At 38.5% G+C, this 21,861-nt stretch overlaps 1 protein-coding gene across 3 annotated transcripts in view; it reads left to right on the forward strand.

The window, feature by feature from the left end:
* The first annotated feature begins 4,798 nt into the window (after positions 1–4,798).
* Positions 4,799–21,861, forward strand: part of gnb1a (guanine nucleotide binding protein (G protein), beta polypeptide 1a) — a 31,965-nt gene continuing 14,902 nt past the window's right edge. Inside the window, exons 1-2 of one of the 3 annotated variants that reach the window (XM_066643575.1) lie at positions 4,799–5,253; positions 8,097–8,151. The gene's annotated coding sequence lies outside the window, so the exon portion shown is untranslated. The remainder of the gene's footprint in view (positions 5,254–8,096; positions 8,152–21,861) is intronic. The other 2 variants (XM_066643576.1, XM_066643574.1) reach the window with 2 other exon arrangements.

A 21,861-nucleotide genomic window follows, 5' to 3' on the forward strand; every position in this document is an offset into this window, starting at 1 on the left:
CAAGAGAAGAACCCCTGGAGAAGACCTCTGTTGATGCGCCGATCTCCTTGGCAGAGTGTTTGCATGCGGGATGCTAGCGGCCCTCTAGACCCTGTGGGTAATGAATCAGGGTATATTGTGTTCCAGGTCTCTAAGTAACAGAGCTACCCAGCTCGCCTCTATGTCTCCATGGAGTAATATCTCACTCATGCTGCTGGCGATAATTAGCTATGGGTTGGAGACTGACTCCCTCCCCTGCCTCCCTCAGATCTGCTAGCGGTCCCTTGACTACTTTCCTTTCACTTGTTCCTTTTGTTTTTCTTATAGAAGTACAGCGGCCCTCACATGCAGCCCTGCGGAACTCCCCCGGTGGGGGTAGGTCTCACTGAGTATTGACTGGAGCTAAACGAGTTGGTGAGGCAAGCACCTAACTGCACAATTAGACGTTTACAACACTGCGCATATGATGCAACTATCATGCTGATTGATGCGTATCTTTTAGCTGTCATTATTCTATGAAGGTCTTTACAGCTGATTTTAGACATAAGCATCTTATCATTTCTCTGAATCTGACTTTTTTCACTTGAGTTTTTTGCCATTAGGCACAGGGGTTTAAAAGGTGCTGGCAGTAAAGTCCTGTAGATTTTGTAGACAGTATCTGTTACAACACAGTGTTCATATATTGCTTACTGTCCAGCCATTAAAACAAACTCTTTGCATTGGTAGCTATGCTGTGTGAGCTAAAATTACTTTTCCTACTCTTCCTTACTCTTCAAAAATTAGTATTTTTGAAGTGTGTTTAAAATACAAACCAAATTCTACACAGATAAATATACAAGGGGTGTACTAGGGAGGATAGGGGTCTACTCTCGCAAACCAACTATATCGGTGAGGTCATTCTCCTTGTGCTTCAATAATGTGGGATAAAAAAAAGATAGCATATTCTTGTACCTTCATGCTCTTTTATAACATAAATAACTAAAAGTGTCCACCAAAGCTCATGCTTTTCTCATTCATTGTCACCATGACATTGTTTACAAAGTCTCTGTTTCACCTCAGTTCTGCAGTGATGCACAGAATGATGCCATCCTGGCTAAGCATTGCCCTCCTGGGCTGTTTCTGCATTGAGCAACTTGAGAGAATCTTGATAGTTCTTAGCATGAACTGCTACTTATAGTGAGCAAGCTAGGCTAAGGTGCTAGTTTTAACACTGATCATTACAAAACCTGAGTTAGCAATCCAGCTAATTTCTGCCTGAGGTTTCTGAGCAAATAAACATATGATTAATACAGAATCTGCACCTATAGCCAACGTTTACTCTATAAATACATATCGCTCATTTATGTTGCTTATACTTTACATGAAATCATAAGGAAAAGCACAATAGCAAGTCATCGTGAGCAAGATCTAATTTCACTACTGTGGAAAAAACACTTCAGTCCTTAGCTCCAGATATCTAGTAAATAGCCAAAACTGCACACTGTCAGTTATTATAGTAACTAGGTAAATTAGAGAAGTTCAATTATGTGTTTCCTTCTTTGTATTTATCTTTGATTTTGGAAGCCACAGAGGATGTAGGTTAGTTAGCAGATTGTACAATTGTGAGGTCTCAGAGATCAGGCCCGTCTAATGAAAAGTTGGCTACATCATAAGGCACTGAAGAGCCTCAAATATGGTTACTGTCACAAGATTTCCCATCAGTACTCCTCATTAAACAGCCTGTTTGTCTGACACTTGTAACTCAGTTACAATTGTATTGTGACTATAGCAGTGTTTAAGTATCTCATTATAATGCAAGACACTGATTGGAATATTAAAAGCAGACTGTCGGGCTTGAATGTTATTTAAATATTTGAGGTGGATTTTATGTCTGGAAGATCAGTTTTGAATTACAAACCCTACTATAAATCTCCCCAAAGGTGGAAGCTTCATCAGTCCAGATAATGTTATACTCCTGCTCAACATTTGAATGTTTTAAACTACTCTAGCTGATACACGGCAATATAGTGACCTTAAAGTCAAGTACAGTTGCTCAATTGCATTCATTGTCATTTCATGCTTCTCTACGCCTGTGTAGAGTAGTTATGAGTAGTGTCTACAAACGTTCAGGCATATTGTTTATATGTAGAAATGACAATGATGGCACTAGTGTATCTGGCACCGCAGGGTTGGGTTTTTCTTACACACATCCCTGTCATTGCTTGAGAGTTCCACCCAAGTATATACAAATATCAAAGACTGACCATAAATGAATTGCTTGAGGATAGCTACACAAACAGATGGGCTACAGTTCCCACTTGCACCCCCACAAAGTGGGCCTAAAAATGGAAAAATGACCTTCAAATAAAGTACCAAATGTAACTAATAGGGCAATGGGTTTAAAAAAGTATATAGAACATAGAATAATTGTTTCTAAAATGGCAAGGTTGTGCAACAGACCATGTCAATGTCACACAACTCTAGATTCTTGGTGTCCTCAGTTCAATCCTTGCCTTGGGTCACTGTAAATATTTTGATGTGTTCTCCTTCTGTTCCCTCTGGTTGCTTTGGTTTCATACCACAGTCGTAAAACCCATGTTGGTAGGTCAGTTGGTTTTATGACTGTGTGATGCTCAACGTGTGTATGTGTCTGTGTGTTTTCCTGCCTTTCCTACACACCACAGTTCTGTTTAACATGAAACTGTTGAGATGAATGAGTGAATGTTTCTGAACTGGATAAGACGTTATAGACAATGAATGAATTAATGTTTCTAAAGTTATATTTAAGCTGATTTTGAAGATTTTCAAGAAAACAGCCCTGAAATTATGTGCCAGAGAATAAATAGAAAGGGTGAACTGACCAAGTATATTTTCCACTTGTATGTGCCAGAAATTAGATAACCATCCTACTTACCAATTAAATGTGCTATTCTAAACAGCAAGAGAATATACATGACATGGGGTAGTTGTCAATTATAAATAGCAATTTTTTTTTTAATCAAAATGTTTTGTTAGAAAGCTTCCCTACAGAAGGTACTAAAACTCAGCACTTTTTACTATATACTGAATGTGACATTAAACAAAAGCAGAACATTATAGTTATAATAAAAACATGTGTTAGGGGAAATCTGCACAGAATTTTTGCATGATACACTGTCAGAAAATTTGTGGTGGTACCCTCAAGGGTACATATTTTTACCTTTAATTAGGGAACATAACTGTACCTTATTTTATTATATTGTAGATTTTAAACTTTGATTTCATCCGCCCCATTTCATCTCCAGTACTTATGTTTTTTTATATGACAGTTCAATAATGAAAGATTACAAACATTTATCTCTCCTTCCAGAGAAGAGAATGTAATGTGCCTTTAAGGAACAAAACACTACATATTGTATATAATACAATATACAAGATATTTATTGTTCAAACGGATAAACTTTATTGTTGTTTTGCAAATATTCACTCATTTTGAATTTGAGGCCTGCAACATGTTCGATTTGTTTTTATTTATGTTTTACACAGTGTCCCAACTTCATTGGAATTGGGGTTGTAGATATTTTGTGGATATAACAAGAAAAGGGAGTCTGTGAACCCAGAATAGTAGTAGGGTGATTCGACTGAGATACCGTTTGTTTCTACAAATGTTACATTAAGGTAAAAGACATTTGAAACACAACTTAAAGATTATTCAGATGTACTGACTATCCACAGTATGCTAAAGAAAGCTTAATATTTAATCATGATTGCAAAACTGGCAATGCTATATATTAATAATGGTCATATTGCCAAACTCTATTTTGATTGTTCTGTGTATAGCATGAACGCTTGACAACCAAAACCTCAATGCTGTTTAAGCCCTTGTCAGCATAAAACATTGCAAAGAATGGAATGCTATTTCTGAGATTTGTTAACCAATTTCTGAATAGTTAAATACACACTTCCTTCGACTCAGCTGTTTAAAATGCTTTAAAAATAAATTAAGACTTTGAACTTTGAATAGCTACCCAACTGTGCTATCACTCAAAGTAAAAGAAGACAAATCATAATGCTTGGCTGGCAGATATCAGGAAGAAACTAAAGGGCAGAGTTTAGGAGCTCAATGTAGGGTCTATGAGTTCACAATATCAAAAACTCTAAACAGCTCAGCCACAAGATTGAAACCACTAAGCAGCAAAAAAAAAATAAAAATAAAAAATGGGAAAGCTTAGATATGAGTGACTTCAACAAGAGCCACTCTGTCATCTTAAAAATGACATTCTTTCATGTAACCACTTGCCCAATTCAGGGTCACGGGGTGTCCGAAGCCTAGCCGGAATCACTGGGTGCAAGGCAGGAACACACCCTGGAAGGGGCACTAGTCCTTCACAGGGCGTCCCACACATTCACTCACACCTATGTACACTTTAGAGTCGCCAATCCACCTACCCCCCTGTGTTTTTGGACTGTGGTAGGAAACACACGCGGATATAGGGAGGACACACCAAACTCCTCACAGACCGTCACTCATAGTGGGCCTTGAACGCAGGACCCTGGAGCTGTTTGAGTGCTACACTACCTGCTGCGCCACAGTGCTGCCCCCAAAAAATATAACCATAACAATTATTTTTAATGTCGTGGAAACCCTTACACTTGCCCATTTTTCCTGCTTCTAATACATTGAATTCAACAATTAACTGTTCCTTTACTGTACTCTTGACAGGTCCCACTGTAACGAGGCAATTAATGTTCACTTGTCAGTGATTTTAATGTTGTGGCTGGTATGTGTGATAAGGTGAGGCCTGTTGTGAAGTTTTAGGTCTAGGCCTACGTCCTAGCGGTGAAGCTGAGTCTCTGCGCTTACGTAGTGACGCAGGCGAAGCGTGGGGTTTCCCGGAGCTCAGAGCAGGGTTACCGCGCCCATCTCTGCTGTTTGATGGCCGGAGGAAGCGCCTGAGCTGCTGCTGTGGGCGAGAAGAAAGAAAGAAAGAGAGTAAAAGAAAGAAAGAAAGAAGGAAAACAGGAGAGGACGACAGAGGGGAAAGAAAAGGAAGGCTGCGTTTTGGAGAGGGGACTGGAGTACAGTTAACGCGGCAGCAGTTCGTTTTTACTGCAAAAAAATTAGCATTTTTGTCCCCTGGCCGCCCGTCTTCGTGTCCGTGTGTGAGCCGGTGCGCGGTGTCGAAAAGCTCGGGTTCGGGGAGTGCCACTCCTCGGGTAACCTCTCTTAACTCGTCTGCGCCCTGCTTGAAGAGACGGAAGAATCTGGCTTCGCTGTTTCCAGTCAATGCGATATAAACAACGGACTGAAAACGGGTATGGGGTCTCTCTTTTTTCCACTGTTTCGACGTTATCCGTTGCTGATTTGTGGCTAAGCTGCAGAAAGCTAACCTTAATGGAGCTGATTGGGGTTTGTGTCTGTTCTATGGTGAGGGTGGTGGTAGTTAGCCGCCTGTATACTAAAGTACATAGATTGGGTTAATTGGAAATCTGAGGTTAAAAATCATGGTTCATGTTTAATTTTTTTTACCAACGAATTATGTTTGAATTGTGCTTCCACCTTAAATGGTGCAATGGTTTCATTCTGGCGCCTGCTGCACTCTTAAATTGGAACGGGAAATTTCTTACAAGAAGCCAATAATTGCTTAATTTAGACTAACTTCTTTGTGTGGGATTTGGCTGAGCCCTGCAAAACCATGGTAAAGGGGCAGAATATTTAGTACTAGGGTCGTGTCTGGGTTTCCAGCAACCTCCCCTGTTAGCTGTCGAAGCTAACGCCTGTCTTCGGTCTTCATTCACAATCGGTGTTGCATAATAATCCCGCCAGTGTGTGAGATTTTTTTCACGGGATTAATTCAGCTAATGTCAGAAGTGGTAACCTCATTACTGGCGATTCATGGAGATTTGCCTTCCTCTTTAATTGAGAGTCAATGCACATTTATCATTCGGCACATTCTCCTGGTGTGGTCTCGGGTTAACGTTAGCTGTTCATTGCTAGTAAAACAGCCATGTCCGCCTTCATCCTGGTTCAACAGCAATTGATCTACAACAGGCAGGATATTCAACGTGGTGGCTGCGTATTTCACAAGCTTGAGCGTAGTGTATCTATACGGAAAGCCATTTAAAAGGAGAGTGAAAATGGCTTCTTGTGTGGAAGAGGATCCAGCCCATTCCCACCACCCCCACGTTTTTTTGGTTCTGAGTTGGTTACACTAGTCCACAGCCCACACCAGGGTCTTAATACTGTTTAGTGTCACGTCCTACAGCTGAAATCAGGGCGTATTTGGAAAGCTCCTTTGCATTTCAAGAATTCATAATCTTATATATTGCACAGTTGGTGTTGACTTGATGTAATTTGTTTGCATTATCCACGTTTAAAAGCCATAAAACTCAATTTTTTGAACATTTAAGGGCAGACAGTTTCTGTCTTAGCCATTGGAATCAGTGTAACGTTAGTAGTTGTCAGTGTGTCATTAAAATGGCTCGAATTTTGTTGGCAAAGACTGATGTCCTAGCTTCTGCACTGCTTGGATCAACTTAGCCACCATCTTGCTAATTGACCATGTTGTCTGGGCTGCTATTTTGTCGCTGCTCTTGAGGAAACTGCGACAGAGAGAAAGCGAGAGATTAATAAATATCAAATTTTGAAGATGTGTTTAGGGATATAGATACAGTATGTTGCCCGTCCCGGTCCAGAGCTCTGAAACATGGCTCGTTTTATTGTTGTCTTTTTTTTTTAAACGGATTTCGTCTCGCCTCTTTCAGTTCCGCCAAGTTACCGACTGAGCCAGGGGTGTTGCTGTTCTCTGATCGGATCTTAAATCGAGACTCTTCTTTTAACGATGTAATTGGATTTAAACAATCTGTTTAACCTGGAGGTGCACATCTCCGCTTTCGTTAACGTTAACTGTTAGGATCTCAGGCTGCGGATTAGACAAACGAACGGCAAATTTTAAAATGAGGAAGCGGCTAATCCCAGTGTTATGAACCGAAAGGCAGACATGCATGAACGAGGGAGGGGGAATTTTCGCTGGAAAATTATTCAGAATCAGGAGGCCTGTTACTTGAACGGGCTTCACGGCGGATTCGTTCTTAGCGAGGTAACGTTAGACCGCCGTAGAGACAGACGTTAACGTCGCTGCTAAACAGAGCCGCCCAGGCGAAGCGGACCCGCCTTGTACTAGTCCCCGCGCTCCGTATCATCGTTCCGGCCGCGTTTTCGTGTTTGCGGGATTGCGTTTTTTTTAGTGTATTTTCACCCACGACCACCACACACCATCACCGTGGTGCTAAAGCTGCCGTACTCGTCCACAATGCCGGATTGATCCCCCCTCCTTTCTCCCACAATGAATGGCTCCCTGTATTCTAGACCTGAGCAGCTGCGACCAACAAGATGGCGTTCGCTGCGATTTCTTATATATATATATATATATATATATATATATATATATATATATATATATATATATATATATATATAACAAAAACCTTATCTAGCAAGACTACGTTTTAGTATAGCCGTTTCACAATATACGCTTTGAGGTAGTATTCTGCAACATTAACCTCGAATACGAAAATCCAATTTGTCATAAGCTGAAACTGAATGAGGCACGTTAGTGACAGGAGATTTAGGACAACATGCAGTGGGCTTGAGAAGGAATAATAGGTTGATCATTGGGTGTATTCCAGATCTGTTAATATTAATATATATACCATGTTTTAAATGGTTTTATTAGTTATGAATGATATGTAATATAGTAAGTTGATGGGGTTTAGGAAAGAAAACACAGTTTGTTCTACAGCGTAATAAAATAATCAAAATTTTAACATAAACACAATGCTAAGTAGTGTGCATTCATTTCTTTATTTGATTTGAAGTAGGCTAGCACCAAGAATTAAATTTCTTCAATATATGGGGTGTAAAGTCATTAGAGAAACTAAGCAACTTTAATGTCTTCAATCGGGGTGACTAAATGGCAAGAATCTGTGACATAACTATCCATCGGTTTACTATATTAAATGGTGTAATTTTTTTTTTCTTTTTTTTTATTTAGAAAACAATCTTTAGCATCGATCAGCACATTTGTAACCATTTTGTGTTATAGTTTTGTGAGGTATCACAATGCAGCTTACCATTATCTTGCAAATTGTTTTTCCAGGAAGTGCCAACTGACACATTTCCCACCCCCAACCCCCCTCCCAAGTCCATAACAAGTAGGTAAAGTCACACATGACTTGAGGTTCCATACACGTTTAGACAAGACATTGTTTGCCCAAGAGTTGCTCACTCACTCATGTCAAGAATGAGTAGGAACACGACATGGATCACTTTTAATATCTTTGGCCCAAAATGACACGTGGATTGAAGTGCTTATTAAAGACCCATCACAATGACATATGTAGTTTTATTTATATATATTATCTATCTCATGCCTTAAGACCTAATCTTTATTTCAAATCTATTTACACCGCCATGTTAAGAATTTTGTAATATTCTGTAACAGATTGGCATTATCCTAGTTTTAACCCTCGGTGTTGTGCTCCGTTATGTCGGCTTCTCTAAATAAATCGGCTTTAAGTAGGGAACATATGACGAGCTCAGAATTATCTGCTCTATGTAACTTAATGGATATTTGTTTCAATGTCTCTCTCTCTCTCTCTCTCTCTCTCTCTCTCTCTCTCTCTCTCTCATATCCTACTCCATTTTTTCAAACCAGCAGCCCAGATAGGATTAAATTTGTGTTGCCTTTGGACCTCAGCTTTTAGGATTATGGGCTTGGTTAGTGATACAGCTGATTTGAGTGTGTATTTTTATAGTTGTTATTTCATGGTATTTTATAGTTACGTATACTGTTCTGAGTTACAGGCTTTGATTTGTAGAGTGCTGATCCCTGACACATTCTGAATGAAATCCTGAGCCACTCCCACAGTGTGAGGCTTGGAGATGTCAAAATAGATTTCATATTTAGGGTATCTCATTATGAAAGTACAGTAGCATGTATATATGTATCAGGCATGTTACTTTTCAGTGGTCTAAATGTTTTGTTGTCTTGCTATTGGTTGCAATTGGTTTTACAATCATTATGAGTTCATGTGTTTAGGCATTTGCCCACCAACATACAGTTTGGACAGATTAAACAGCTGTTATTGTAGGTCAACAGATTACGTCAAAGTGTGTTTGTGAGTGAGTGCAGGTGACCTCATGGGTCTTGGATTTGGTAGTACGCAGACCAGATTCATTCAAGTTTTACTGACTTCACATTAACTGTAACCAGATGAAGAAGCTTTAACCACAAACCTTTTAAAAGTGAAATGTAAATTAAGTTTCAGTTTTATTTTTTCTGTAGTCAGTAAAAGAAAAGCACATCATTCAAAAGTATCACTAAAGTTTAACTCTGACTGACCAGAGTTCATCTGTGCCTGCAGTAATGCCTCACAGACATTTCTGATAGTTTTGCGGCAGTTTGTAAGAAACAAAAGTGACCTCGGTGACAGTCTTTTTTTTTTTTTTAATTTTTTTTTTTTTACAACGCCCAGCAAAAATCCTGTAGCAGGAAGTTCTTTTCTCTTGTGCTTGTGTTTCCTGTCAGCCATCTTTACAGACACTTCTTCCCTATACACTCTTCTTCCTAACCTTAAATGTGTATGTGTGTTAAATGTGTTTTTAAATAAACACCTAGATGTTATTAGCTTAAGTAGACCTATTCAGTGGAAGGAAACAGTCACCTTGTGGACTGTTACTCAAACATTAATAGCCTAATTCAATACTAGTTGATCTTTTCACGTTACATCAGCAAATGTTTCTGTTATAATTGAGCAATTGTATCCAACTAAAGCAAATGGAATCTCTTCATGCATGTGTAACAAGGCCCAACTATGAAGTCTGATACAGTTGTACAATTTTTAGATTAGCTTCAGCCATTTTGAGTCCCTTATCATGTGATATTTGGAATGTACCCAGTCAAGCTGAGTGCTGCATATTTTGTTGGTGATATTTGTTTGAGGAAAAAAAAGCTATAGAGCACCTTTTTGTAAGCTTAGTCTGGTCTATTTATCTATGACCTGTCGTACACACATGACTTGAGTTTTGACCAGAACATATGCATATAATAGCAACATTGTCTTGCCTAGATCTGTAGCAGCTCATTTCCTTTTAGGTATTACAGAAAAATGTACTTTATTATAACAGTCAGAATAGTTTTTAATAGGTCACCTGTTAAGTGTTAAAACATGATGTTTGGCACTGGATGTTCTTTCTTACATCTCCTGACGTGTCTGTGTTTTGTCTTTATTGCTCTTGCTCTCATACTCCCTGTCATCTCGTATCTCAAACTTTTGTTATGAGATTGAGGTGTGTGTTTGGGGAGTGGATGTGTTGGGGTGGGGGGGGGGGGGGGGTTGTCATTGTTGGTTACTTTCAGTTCAAGCCATGACAAATGCTAAATGATACTTTTTCGGCAACAAGAATTTTATTTTTAATTTTTTTGTTGCCTTTCCTCATTTTTGTGCTTTAACTTGTGTTGTTGATGTGTGAATGGGGAGTTAAGTTATGACATGTATAGAGTACTGTATAAATGCATTTTCAGTAATTCATATGACTGTAATTACATTTACATCATTCTTATGCAAAAGTGTGTACAAACTTTCCCTGGGTACTTCATAGACTGCAGTAGTGTGTTTCACAGATTCTTTGTTACATAGTTTAAAATTTCCACAAATCCAAACCATCATATTTTTGTTATTAAATGTAGAGACCTGGAGGTAGTGTGCAAATCATGTGGGACCTCCTTACCTATCCTGTATATTTGTTTGATGTAGATGAGGGGAAAATGCTAGTTAATGACACGGGAGCATATTTGAACACAAACAAGTGAATCTTCACTGTGGTGTTATTTTTAGTTTGTGGTGCATGTGACCATCTTTTTCCTCTTTTCTGCCAAAGGATACATCACCAAAGAGTAAGGTCAGTAATAACCACAAATTATTGGTGCATGAAATACAGCCTCATGGTGTGGACACCTTTGTGCTAATTTGTGAGTTTACCTCAAACCATAACTCTATTTTTAGCTTCCTTTCATCTGCAAATCAGAGTGTAGTAGTAGAAGTTGTATGAACAACTGAAAACAGTAGATAACCTGTAACTGCAGCTGTACCTGACATTCCACTATTTCCCACCACTGAAAATTTGCATGAAGCTGTCCTCATTTTTCCCCATTATCAGATGACGGGCAAACGCAACTGTGCCATTTTGAATATCCAAACATCTTGCGTACCACAGTATAACGAGTTGCCTCTGTCCTAGTGAGCTTTTGCATATGGTACCTCAGGAGCAGTGTTTTGAATAAAGACTACTTTCTATTTACATTCTCCTGCCGTAGATGGGATGGGCAACAGGCGAAAGAGAAAATGGTCTCAAACGTGTAGCAACAGGTCTTTAGTTTGTTTGTTTGTTTGTTTGTTTGCTTGCTTGATTATTTATTTAAATTGAGCGCTGAAGAAACAACCTCAGGAAGCAAACTTTGCTGTTGGAATGAAATGACTAGCTTTAAATCATGTGACAGTTTGCTCACTAGAGTCTCTTTTTTTGGAACTGTGTGGTGGAGGGGGTTACTGTAATGCAATCAAACATGAGTTTCTTGTATTTCAAACAAAGTCATGCTTTTGGCTTTGGGCGAGCTCTTCAGGCTTCATGATTTTCTTTTATGAAAAAGCCAGTTGTATGGGAGGTGGGAGACTAGCACAGCTGTATCTTTGTGTTTTTGCTATGAAGGGCCCTAAATATTATTATTTTCTGATTTTAAATGATCTAAACTTTAAGCACAGCTTAATGGCAGAGCTGCCATGTCCGGAAGCTTCTTTAACAACTATCTCTCATTGTGCTGGCATTTTAAGTAACTGTCTCTTAGCCAGGGTACAGCCAGCATAGGCACTATCCAGAGGAACCAGTTTAGCTAGAGGCGACAGCAAACGGGTGGTGGAGAGACTAGTGAGTTCACTGTATACGGTTGAGCTCTTGTTTTGTATGAAGGCACGAAGAGCAGACGTCCAAGCTGACTGATTTGTAGATTTGAGAAAACAAAGGGCCATTCTAAGAACTGGATTTTACAAAAGGTGGTCTCTGATGTGGACAGGACCAGTTAATGTGTGATATTGATAAGCTTTTGTGTTAATATGCCTGTTTTTGGTTGTAAACAACCTCTTCGAAAATACCACTGGACTGTAACACTAATATCACTGTGGGTTTTTGTATCTAAGAGCCTGTGATTATTACATTATATGCAAATTCATTGACATATGTATCACTAATTTTTTCAGAATTTAATCATTCATTTTTCTTGGTTTTTACTTTTTATTTGTATGGGAGTTGCCAGTGTATTACTGACTCAGTGTTGAGTCTTTTGAGATAAAAAATTATTACAACAGAACTAGATGAGGGCAGATGTGCGTAAATGGAGGTTTCTTTTAATATTGTTTTGATTGTGAATGTACCAGGCATTACCTTTTCAGTGCTGCACGTGACCTACATAACCACTCAGTGGTGGAACTTAAACCTGACCCCTTAGATATTAAGATCTATTAATATTTTGTGTGCCGACTTCTGTCATTAAAGTATTTTGCCCTTAAAGTATGGACCTAATATATCTGGATACAGATGACCTGTATTATACGTGCTTATCATAAAAGCTAATGATGGCATTTTTCTTTTTAAAATATGAGGACTCCTGCCTTTTGAGACATTTTAGTGTCTACCAACGGAAATATATTTTACAATGAGAAATGAAACTTGGTTAACATTGTATGTCTGGTAGGTTAGTCACCTTTTTCCAAGTGGAGTTGTGATCTAATGAAATAGTCTGGTTGTGAAATCTGGGCAAATTTTTGTGAAGATTCGCCAAAATTCTTAACGTGGCTGTTTTTTGCTTCATTAAGAAGCATCACTGCTAGCTTTTATGTCTTTTTAAAATATGCTTGCTTTGACCTTGATAGAGATTAGAGAATCAAATTTTTTATTATTTTTTTAAATAAGTACAAATTGTTGTAGAGTAATTTCACATTTGAAAAACCTTAAAGCCAGACCATGCCATCCTCTTCCTAAAGGCAGAAGCAGCAGGGTTAAAAATAGATCCACAATTGACAATGTTAACAATGCAGCTGGACTCTAAGGGACAGTTCACATTGGGGTCTGATGGGTTGTTGATTTTCTGTTCCTATGAGGAAAATAGTTTGAAGTTTTAATTTGTGTAAATCCTTTTAATTAAATTTGTATATGAATACAGATGAAGTGTCAGTGTCATGTTACCAGTGTCAGCCAATTCTTTGTTGAAATTTTAGCCTATTCTGAAACAGATCAGCTGTGTTAAGGCCAGTATCTAGTCTTTATCATTTCAGCCAACATTTAGAATGTGAGCAACTAGACATAAACAACTATTTGTTATCATAACAATTCAAGATACGTAAATAACAATTTTACCGTTATGTGCTGTTTACGTTTGTAGTTCACCCCCACCCTTCCCCACTGCTTTCCAATAAAGTTGGCAGGGTGTAATAATGTGCTGTGATATTGCAATGCCAGACATTGACAGTTTTCAGCATGGAGATGTAACTGCTTTGTGGGTTATTTTGTTTATTTATTCTTTATTTAATTTTTCTTTATTTTTAAAATTTCATTTGCATATTGCGCAGGCAATCAGGACCACTTAAAGTATCTTGCTCAATCACTCCTGCCTCCAAGCTTCAGTTTAATTAAAATAATAATTTTTTTCCCATGGTAGAGCATTTTGCGTTCTATTAGTTTTATAAGCTTTTGTGTATGTCAGGAAAGAAGAAAATGAACATAGGCTTAAACAAATTATAATAATAATTATAATTATAGAATAGAAAATAATATTTAAAAAACGCCTCTAACAACACATGGACAAATGAGCTTGATTGGCATTTATTTTAACATTCATATGACAGATTAAAATGTAAAAAGCTGCCAAATTAACAATGCTGATTCGTTAAAAAGATAAATTTAAAAAGTATGAATAGGTTATTTATTATAAATTTTAAATATGTGTTAATGTTTTTTGATATGAGTAGTGAGGTTAGAGTAGGTATAATGTCAGCTTAGTTACTGTACCTGCATCACACTGTTGGAACTTTTAAACTGGACATGAGGTCTATGTATAATGTTTTTTTCCCAAGCATGCAACTAGTGTGAAGCTCATGGCATGATCTCAAGGCTTGGGGAGTGGTCAGGCTGGTGAGAGAAAAGAGGTTGGATGAGATAAGGGGGTCCAGAAGGGACCACAGCCTGGACTCCACAGGGGGTGGTTCTCCCAATTTCAAGCCTCTGTAAAGCAGCAGGCCTAACGCTTATACTTCTCTGGCACTACATATCTTGACTTTTCCAGTTAGTCCTTTTGTATGATGATTCTGGAATTAATGGCAGTCAAATGCATAGATTTAATGTTTCCATTTATTAGCACATTTGTGCATATGTGGGAATACTCTGCAAGTTTTTAAGAATGCAGTGATTCTTAGAATGGATGTTATGTCTGTCTTCTAAAAGTCGTTAAAATGGTTTAATTTGTTTGTCAATAGTCAAATGTAAATTTAAGAAATCGACGAATGCCATAGAGGGCAATAGTAAATGATAATTTTGATTTAGGAATGTAAACGTTACTTGTAACGATGTGTAACAATACACATTTTACTACATATTACTACATACACAATTTAGGAACGTATAATGATAATGTATTCATATCCATACGTGTCGAATGTTCCCACGGTTTAGAATTGTGTCCATATCAGTGTCAGCCGACATATCATTGGATTTTGCTATTGACCCATCTTTCCAATGTCAATGCATCCCTAGTTAATGCCTTTATTAAACAGATGTAAATATATTTCAGATTGGGTGTTTTTGAATAAATTTAGTTGAAGGAAAAAGTTTAATAACGTCCTTATGATGTAACAAATCAGCACAACTGAGCTATGAACAGTATAAAATGGAAAGTAGGCATTTTTCATTGGTTGCCACATCTTAACCCTTGTGTGGTTGTTTTGTTTTTGGGACTCAGATCCTAACTGCAAAGTCCATAACAGAATTATTCAACAATATGAAAGCATCAGCACTCTAAAGCAACACACATGATGGACTTAAATGGATGGCAGCCTCAACATATCTAAAATAAAACTGTATTAGTAAGTCAATTACATCTCACTACCTTTCTTGCCATGAACATGTCTCTATGGGCAGATATGGAGTTAAATACTAACTAACTAATTAGTTTTTGGAACTAGTGAACATTGTTTACCAAAAGAAAAATGGTACGAGACTCATTTGGTTTAAAAAAAAAAAAACGTATTGCTGCAGCTTTCAGCTGTTGTGTTTATTAAAGACAAAATTCCTTTATTATCCACAACTGAAAACAGGCAAAAATCCTTTGAAATAAAAATGCCAATGTACTGGTTACTTTTTGAGCTCTTGGACTGAGAACATGGGGCTGTAAAATAGCCCTAAATAGAAATGTTTGGTCTTGGAGAACTCTCTTGCTGGCAGTGGTTAAAGCTTTTCATAGTGAAGATTTCAGTATGAGACCTCTGGATTTCAAACAATACAATGCTGTTAAAGGTCATACATAAACAGATTGCATGTGTTGCGATTAGCTTTATCATGCATCTCCACAATGAATGTCGTCCTATTTTCTCACGATCTGTCGCCACCTGTTTAAATAGACCGACATTTGCAGTGGCCTTCCTGAGGCCCCAGAAACAGTGCTTGTGTTTTGTTTATCTACGGCCACGTTGTTCGTTGTTTGCTGGAGCAAAAGCCTCATTGAAAGTGAATTCTGACCCACGTTTTCTTCTGGACGTAAATGTGGAATGGTTTCACATGGATTTCTGGCTTGGAGAGCTAAGCTAACTTAACTAGTTTGGTTTGCTATACCCAGTAGGTCCACCTGGAAGTACACCAGTAAGGAAGCACTGAAATGGTGTGACAGGATACGGAAATGGGGCAAGAGTCAAGGATTGCAGACTAGGCTAAAGGCTAAATCAAGCAAGTAGTCAATTCCAGTAGTCCTGGTTTATATTTGTTCACTGTGTAATAAAGTGGGTTAAATCAGACTTCAGCATGAGCATTTCAGCAAAGTTTGAGTGATTTCTCTATTTACTGAGATATGGCTGAATGAAAATTTCATGGACACCATGATTGAGCTGGATGGGCTAACGCTACACAGAGTGGACAGGGTAGAATTGTTATCAAGTAAGCTCTGCGGTTGCAGCTTGGCTATGTATATAAACAAATTGTGTGGTCAAGATGCCATCATATTTCTGTCCTGTTCAGTGTATGAAGAGTTCATAATTATGTAATACCAAACTTTCTACCTGCCAACCGATAATGTGTTGTATTATAGTGTAATATTAAAGAGCATTTATTAATAGAATTTCTGTGTCAAATTTCCAGGTGGGCCGTTATGAAACCACCTCCATTTATTTCTGTGAGATGTAGTAAATGACTATATTGCAAACATTGAGTACAAATTTTCACTTTTTTTTTAAGCTGTCTGCATGAGGCTTGCTTTGGAGTTTTCGCTTTTCTCACTCTCTCTGATAGTTCTCTCCCTCTCAGAGTCAAAAAGGGGGGAAAAAACGCCTCGCAAACATCACACACTCCCCCGCCTTTCCAGACCACTCTCCTGAGGAAGTGTGTGAGATGTGTGTATTTGTATCAGGATGGAAAAAGAAGAAGAAACAAACTAAGCTAGTTTTTGTCATAGTCTGTAAACGACACACTTTAAGACTGTTTTTAGCTTACAGAATATCAGTTTTTGTCCATATAAAAAATGTAAGCCAAGCTACAAAGATTGACATCTCAAGTTGGTACACTTAATTACCAATGCTATTTCCAAATGATCAATTCTACCTTAAATACTCAGAAGCAACCAGCTAGAGCACAAATGGAACCACATCAGCATTGAAGGTGGAATGGTGTCTGTCTTTGAAGACATCCATATTGCAATGCCAGTTTAGCGTCAAGTATTGAATCAGCCTACACCATTTAAGTGGATTTGGACAGCCAGGTGTTTATTTTCACTTTACACCATAGCTAGGTTTAAATAGCAGCATTAGCAGGGCTTATACTTGCGACATGTGCATTATCCTCACACCATAGCCAGCTAGTTCATCAAAATGATGATTTGAATCGATCTTTTTATTTTCCTCTTTGACCGAGGTATATTACATTTTCATCCTTTGGGCTGGTCTGGTCACTCAACTGATACTAAACCCCTACCCCCACCCCAAATGACATCAGAGCATAAACAGACAGATTGATTTTGAGTGGTCAACCAGAACTTAGGCATGTGACGTGGGAGGCCTGCCTGCCAGTGCCATTTGTTTCCATGTAATCGACAGTGAAGAAAGGAAGCAGAAGGGCCATGAGAGCAGAGAGAGAGAGAGTGTGTTAGAGGAGCAAGGGCTTTTAAGAATTGGCTTCCAGCAACTTCTGTGTCCTCTGCATATCCTCCATCAGTCACCTCCAGCCTCATTTTCCCGGCGCTCTTTCTGACCCCCTTGTGTTTCAATTACATTTACATGCATGAGCCCCTCAGACCCTCTAGATACAGGCCACATGTAGACTGTCCTGCTGCCTGCCTCTGCTGTCAGACAGAAAGAGAGTGAATAGCAAGAGAGGGGAGGGGGTTTAAGAATGGGGAAAGAATCCTCTCTCTATGGCTTGACTGTTTTTAAATTGAGGATGGTTTAGGGGTGGGGGTAGTGGGTGGCAGCTGGCAGAGTGCTGTTAAATATTGCATACTCTGTCTTCAGCGCATGGCTGTAGGCGCATGCTCTCTCTAAACACACGCTCGCATTCACAGCAGCCATTTAGCTGGGCTCAAGTAGCCAGACCCTTTCACCGCATGCACTTACGCACCATATGCACTGAATCCTTTATATGTGCCTTATCACTTGGGCTATGGCTAACAAAGACCAGCATATTTGTGTTATATGGGTTAACTGGGACAGGCTATTTGACCTTTTCAGACCAATGGCAGCCTAGAGTTAAGGGAAATGTGTTTATATGTAAGGAGGTTATTTATATATATATATATATATATATATATATATATATATATATATATATATATATATATATATATATATATATATATATTTATTTATTTATTTATTTATCAATCATTCATTCTTTGAGGTTTGGCGTATAGAAGCCTAGGTGGGGCCGTTGCTTTCACTCCTCCCACCCCAAAGAGAGAGCAACGTTTCTATGCCAAAGCCTGTCCTGTAGTTACAATGACCAGAACAGAGGCAGCACAAGATACACCCCAACCCCCAAACTGTTTGAATTCCAAGTATTTCCTGATAATTTATCTTTTTACAACTGTATGCCGTTTGTAGTTAAAAGTTCAGAACCTAAAAGTGTTGTAATGTGAGAGATGTTTAGAATGTCTAGAAGAACTGATGAACTAAATGAAGAAATGTGAAACATGGTTCATTCCTCAACAGAACTGAAGAGAGAGAAGCTTAGTCTCCCAGTAATCACACATCTATGGGGTTTGTTGTTTTGACTCAAGAAAATTTACTGAAACATTCACATCGCACGGGTTTAATCAGTGTGTCTCTCAGATATTTATATATTTATTAATGTTTGGGTGTGGCTCACCTATGCCTAAATACCTGTATTTTTAATTTTTCTGCTTTGTATCTCAAATGTTCTTTTCTTTAATGCTAAAGATTTTATCATTGCTAGATATGTCCATAGAAAAAATGTAAGTATCTCACTATGTAATGTATTGTAAGTCTGTCTTTTTGTCAGATTGCTTTGGCCATATTTGCATTTATTTTAATATTGTGTAAATGTTCATTCTGAAAAGAAGCCTTTCTTGTGGAAATTAATCATTTGTTTCTTAAGGACAACATTAGGATCAGTACAGAACTATAAAAAAATTTGTTTAGGCAGTGGTGTCTGGCTTGTATGTTTTGGCTTCAAATATGAGCAAGACTGCTGTGTGCTCTAGTTCTGTGGCTCACTCCACCCTCTGTTTCCTGTTTGTAACTAATACACACACACACACACGCATTCAGCTGACTTTGTGGTCATGTGATGTCACCAGTCTCGAGTGCAAAAGGACATGGCGCTCAGAATTCAAAACATACATGCCTCTAGACATTTTCAGGTCTAAGCCCAACACAAACGTTTGAGGCACAGCATGAGAGGTTTAGAGAGGTTTGATAAAACCAAGCAATATTAACCTAGTTTGTTTCTCTGAAAGATGTCAGAGTTCTTCCATAGTAGTTCCGTAGTAGTTACTATATATATATATTTTTTTTTTTTTCAGAAATTTTATGTATCTTTAAAATGGAATCTCCACATCAGGAAAACACTGCAACTCCGAGGCTATTTTTTACTCCTACAGTGTCTATTGCTTTTAGCAGGGCACAGCATTTCTACTTCCTGCTCTGCTGTTGCGACACAAAAGGCCCATCAGAGAAAAGCACTGTATCCGCCTTCCCGAAACCACACGCACGTTACACTAATATGCACTTCCTACTGCTGCCCAAGTGTGAATGTTCCTTAATGCTCAGGTTCTTCATTGTGTATCGTAACGAATCTGCTGATTTATGCCTTTAGCCTGTGATGGGGCTTCTTAGGTACATTGGGCTGCAGCACCAGAAAGATCTGATCGAATGGGGCATACTTCTATGGTGTAAAACCTGTTATCCGGCATTAAGTCCATCACAAGCTTCCTCATGTTTTTGGTCTTGCTTGATGAAAATATTTACAAAATCAGGTGTTCTCATCTGTGGTGGCTTATTGTCAGGAAGCTTTTTTGATGTTTCAGATGGGAAGGAGTTAATCCCTTGCAGCTACCCATGAGCCTGTGGGGCAGCTGGCGTAGAGGGAGGGGGGTCTTAAATTATTAAGCCCCCACCAGCAGAATCAGGGCACCATGTTTAATAGATGGCACAGTATGAGGAAAGCTGCATCGCAAACTTTGAACTGGTCACCTAGTGCACCACACTGATTTAGCTTCTCCTTTGATATGGGCTGCATTTCAGTATGAGGGGTTTCCAGTAGGAATTGGATTGAGTAGGGATAGTGTGTCAGTGCTTAGGTTAATGAATTTTCTAGTGTAACACTTATTACTCTTGGAGTAAAATTTGTTACTTGTTTTCTTTTTATAGTGACTTGTTTGATGTGTTTCAGCGGGAAGGGCAATCATTATTATTGCAGTACCCATTTTAAGGCACCTGCTCCTGTGGTTGTGGAATGTGGTTTTAAGCAGCTCTGGATAAGGTGATGGAACTGTATGTGTTGTGTGTAATACTCTGAAGGTGACCACGCCCCAGTCCCCTTCACTGCAGTCCTCATTAGGAGAGCTGTGCTCCAGCTCATCCTCTTGAGTGTAGACTCCCATTAGGCTAATCTCTCTCTCTTTCTCTCTCTCTCTCTCTCTCTCCCTTTCTCTTTCTCTCTCGTAATATTGTAACAATGAAAATGTATGAAGAAAAGCTATTCAAACACTTGTTGTCTTTTGATACAATATGGTGAAGAAGGTAACATATTTAAGATAATCACTTCTATTGTTAAAGTTGATATGGCCAAAAACAATAACCTGGTCAATACTGGTGTTGTATTGTGATAGATGTAATGAAATCTACTACTGTTGAGCCAGACCAAGTAAGTGTATGTTTCACGTATTTGACTTGTGCTCACACTGCTTTTGAGGGGATTGGCATTTCTAAGAAAACTACTGCAGCAGATTTCAGCCATTAATCATGGAAGCCAAGAGAATATCAAGTATACATAAATCTATTTTAGTAAACAATTAGAAATTCTGTTTCTCTCTCCCTGTTTCCTCCATTTTCCCCTCAGCAATCTATGTGACTGTGCATGTAATCAGATCAGGCGATGAAATGCATCAGCATTATACAAGTATTCGCAGAAATGTACTTAAAATATCAGAAACTGAAGATCTAATTGCACTCTGGAAGAGTAGGATATTTAGAGGACACTGACCTGCTCTACCAAAAATATCTGCATGTTACAATTGTAGTAATGTAAAATGGTTAAATTTCTCAAAAACTAAACCAGGGGATCTGGTCCCAAGTTTTAGATTTCAAAACTGTTAATGTCTTGGCATAACACGAGGATGAAGAATAGGTATTACATGTCACAGTTACAGTGTATATAAAATCCAATGTGTTATATAAATAGAGACTGCACGCATGCTACACACATCCCTATGGGATGGCGAAATGTTTCTTTTCTCTTGTATGTTACTACCATACTTGCTTGGATAAAGCTATGCAGTTGATGGCAGCTGGTCAACTTCCAATTTAGAGGCTTATTATTCTTCATGTTGAGTGTTGTCTTGTTTCATTTAACCTGTTAAAATATACGGAGGGTCTCCAGCATCTCTCTTAATGAAAGTTAACCTGTCTAATCCTTCAGTGAGGAGTCAATAGCTACACTTGTTTTAGTGCTGGTGGAAGAAGTGGATCAGTTTCAATCTGACAGTTTGATTCTTTGATAAAGATAATTTTGGTTTACAGCAGCTTGATCCATTAAGGCATCGCCCACCTCCCTCTCTTCTGACTCAAGGAAGTCCTTTACAATCCCATTTCCTTCCTTCCTGCCTACAGCAGAAATAAATAAATCTATCCCCGGCAGGCTATAACAAGCCACTAATGTAATCAGAACCTTTTGGAGAAATGAATGAGTGTGGCATGGGCCTGGACTTTCTCTTACCACCTGAATATATATATATATATATATATATGAGTGTGGGGCATTATTGTGCTGAGTTGATATGCGTCGCTGGAAAATGTGAAGACCGCTTCCACCCTCTCTCTGCCGAACCCATCCACCACCTGTCTAAAAATAGTGCAGAGAGAGAAGAAGAGGTAGGG

The sequence above is a fragment of the Hoplias malabaricus genome, chromosome 14 (assembly GCF_029633855.1).
Source record: "Hoplias malabaricus isolate fHopMal1 chromosome 14, fHopMal1.hap1, whole genome shotgun sequence".
Taxonomy (NCBI): Eukaryota; Metazoa; Chordata; class Actinopteri; order Characiformes; family Erythrinidae; genus Hoplias; species Hoplias malabaricus.